This window comes from Galeopterus variegatus, unplaced genomic scaffold (assembly GCF_000696425.1).
Source record: "Galeopterus variegatus unplaced genomic scaffold, G_variegatus-3.0.2 Scaffold733, whole genome shotgun sequence".
NCBI classification, from domain to species: Eukaryota; Metazoa; Chordata; class Mammalia; order Dermoptera; family Cynocephalidae; genus Galeopterus; species Galeopterus variegatus.
The window spans coordinates 365,012-368,665 of NW_007726844.1; positions in this window are offsets into that span (position 1 = coordinate 365,012).

Below are 3,654 nucleotides of genomic sequence, written 5' to 3' on the forward strand. Positions count from 1 at the left end.
TGGCTGCAGATTTCTGGCAGATGGACCAAGGATGGGTGGTCTAAGATGGCCTCACTCACACTTCTGGTGACTGAAGCTGGCTGTCAGACAGACCACATGTGTCTTAGTCCATTTTTTGTGTGGCTTTGACAGAATACCTGAAGCTGGGGAAGTTCAAGATTGGACAGGCACATGTGGTGAGGGCTTCAGGCTGCTTCAGTTCACAGCAGAAAGAGGAAAAGGGACAAGTGCATGTAAAGAGATCACATGACAAGAGAGGAAACCAGAGAGAGAAACTGAGGAAGCCAGACTCTCTCTCTCTTTTTTTTTTTTTTTCCTTTTTGTCTTTTTTACTGACCGGCAATGGGATCGCAACCCTTAGTGTTGCGCCCGCACCACGCTCAGCCAGTGAGCGGGAACCGGTCTCCACATGGGATCCGAACCCTCGGCAGGAGCGCCGCCACACTCCCAAGCGGCGCACTCTCCAGTGCGCCACTGGGCCGGCCCCAGACTCTCTTTTTAACAACCCATTCTAACATGAACTAATCCATTCCTGAGAGCCAAGCATGCTCACACATGTGTGCACGAACACACACACACACACACACACACACACACACACACACACACACACACACACACACACATCCTCACACATACCCCACCTCCACCACCACCACCACCAGGGAAGGCATTAAATCTATTCATGAGGGATCCACCCCCATGACCCAAACACCTCCTGCTAGGCCCCACCTCCCAACACTGTCACATTGGGAATTTCAATGAGAGGACAAACCGCATTCAACAAATCATAACAACATCTTATCACAATGTGTCTCCAGTAAGCTACATTGTGGACCAGGGTTTAAAATGCAACCCAAAGAGGGCAAGCCCTAGCGAGTGAATGCTTTTCAAGCCTCTACATGTCCCAATAGCCAAGGCAAGTCACAAGATCAAGCCCAGATTCAATGGATGGAGACATAAAATTTATTTATTGATGGGAAGAGAGGCAAAGTCCCAATGCAAAGGAGCATGTGTTAGGGATGGGAGCAACCTTACAGCCATCTAAACAATGTATTACACTGGGCACCAGATATGTAAGCAGGGCTAAATTCTGGAGGCTGGAAAGGATGCTTTCTTGGTCCACAGGGCTCAGGATAGCAGGAAAAGGGTTAAGACATATGCAAAACAACTGTAATGCAAAGTTTGAATGTGATAAGTACCCTATGATAGCAACAGTGCAGTGCTAGGGATTTCAGATGAGAGAGATCCTTTACAGCTGATGAGGGGTGGGGGTCAGTGCGTTGAAAAGGCTTTGTTAGCTTGACCTTGAAGTATGGTTAGAATCTGAACATGGGGAGATGTGGGAAATCATATTCCAGGCGGAAGGAAGAGCAAAGTTAGGAAAGCCAAAAGCCAAGGCATGTTTGGGAAATCCAAATCCATCCAGTATATCTGGAGTGTGGGGATCATAAAGAGGGTCTGTGGAGCATAAGACTGGAAAGATAAGCTGGAGTCTGACTGTGGGTGAGCTTGAGTTTGCACTTCACTCTGCAGGCAATGGGGAGCCACTGAATACTTTTCAGGTGACAAGTGAACAGAACTGTATTGTAAGAAGACTCCTTTGCTAGTGGTCTGTAGGTTGGCTTGGGGTGGGGAGCAACAAGGGGAGAGGCGATCATTAGGTAATAAAGGGACCGGCAGGTCTCAGCAGAGGGATTGGCCAGCAGCAGCCTGAGTACAAAATATCTGGACAGATTCTGATGAGTGACTGCAAATGGGGCATAGGGAGGTGTCAAATATACCTCCAAGGTTGCCAGACTCAGGACCTGCAGTATGGCAGTGGGGGAGGAGATTGTTTGTAAAGCGGGGAAGTCTGGAAGAAGAACAGGTCTGGAAGGAACTTGCAGATGTGGGGAAGGTGTGGGATGTCCAGCTGGTGTCCAACAGCACATTGACCATGGAAGGAGGAAGAAGAGAAAGGAGCGTAGAGCTGGCCGGAGCGACGGTGAACACAGCACTTCAAGGCAGTGAACTGCCAGAAATGTCAGATGTGGCCAAATGCCCAAGGAGGAAGAAGAATGAATAAAGGCCAACCAGCAGGTTTGACAAAGAGCAGGTCACCAATGACATCCCAGGACAGCCAAGGAGGCTAAAGTCCCACAGGGTTTGAGGAGGGAGCAGCAGGCATCCTGCTCTCTGGAATTCAAGGTTAGAGAGGTCCCCGAGACTTAACTGACCCTGGTGCCTCCCTCTCTTTCCATGTCAAACCTACTAAAGTGGACAAAATCTGAAAAATAAACCAAACACCGCCGTGTTTTTTCCCTACAGGAGGGAGGCATGCTAGAGGCTCCCTGCCCTTCTCCCTCGATCTGCAGCCACCGGCTGGAGGTCAGGCGCTGTCAGGACTCATGTCCAGGGAGACAGGCGTTGGCGGGACAGACAGCTGTTTATTTCCTATCCGAGCCCTACTGTGTTTTCATAGCTCAAAATAGTCCCACAGCCTGCCCTGCCCCAGCCCCCCGGCCCCAGGGGCTCGCTGTGTGTTTTCATGACAATTCTGAGCCTCGCCTCTTCTCTGCGTCAGGGTCCTCCTTTGGAAACTCTTAGAGAGGGTAAGGGAAAGGTGAAGAGGGTCTCAGACCACTCATTTCCTAATTATCTCCCTGTGCTGGGCTCCAGGAGAGGAAAAGAATAATAACTAACTATACAACATGGGTGTTTTGATTGGAATGAAATGTCTTCAGCTTTTAAAGAAAGAGGTGATTAAAGGACAGGGCTGTGGAAGGAAAAAAGAGGGGCTAGAAGAGGGAAGAAGGCACGACTGTGATGTGGACGGCGGCCGGGCTCCACGCGGGCCACTGACGTGCACTAGAGACCTGGGGGTGTCTGTGACTCGCGGTGCCCTTGGGGCTGGGCTGGGCTGGCCGCCTAGTGTGTAGCAGGGGTCCAAGGGCAGGAAGAAGGCTGACTGCACTGAATACTCTCTCAAACTCTTGGAACTTTTTTATCCACGTAAAGATATTACTTCTGAAAATATTTTCATTTTAAGAATCTTTTCTTTCTGGCAGTAATTAATCATTTACTTCTGTTAGCTGTTCGGAAGGCAGCCACCGCCTCACCGGGGCTTCTTTCAAAGGCCCACCCTAGACTGAGAGTCTGTTGAGGCTGGAGGGGAGTGAGGGTCCCCAAGACTCATTTTACAGTTGACAAAAGGAAAACCCAGAGACTCCAGTAACTTGGCCAACGTCGTACAGCTCTTTAATCTTCTTATTTATTTTATTTTATTTTTTTAATCCTGGTGACGGCAGTGGGGAAGGGGCCGTCTCCCAGGCTGCCTGTTGGAAGCTGGAGAGTGTTTCTGAGAGTCTTTTAAGGAAAAGTAGAACGCACTTCCGCCCCACGCCCGCCTCCTGTCCCCACCTCACTGCCGCTGCCTGCCAGCCTGGGCTGTGGCTGAGACTCGTGACTTGGTTTCCCTTCCCTCCTGTAACTGGTCTCGATTCTTCCAAAGAATCTGAGCTGAAGCGAGGAGGACCGCGGCCTGGGGAAAGGTTCTTAGTTAGAGTCACACTTCCTTTCTCTCCTCCCACAGACCTTCTTTGCCTGTGGAGCAGAGCAGGGTAAAGGGGCACGAGCCCTTTCTTGCACAGCCCCACCCCCTCCCCTCCCCCC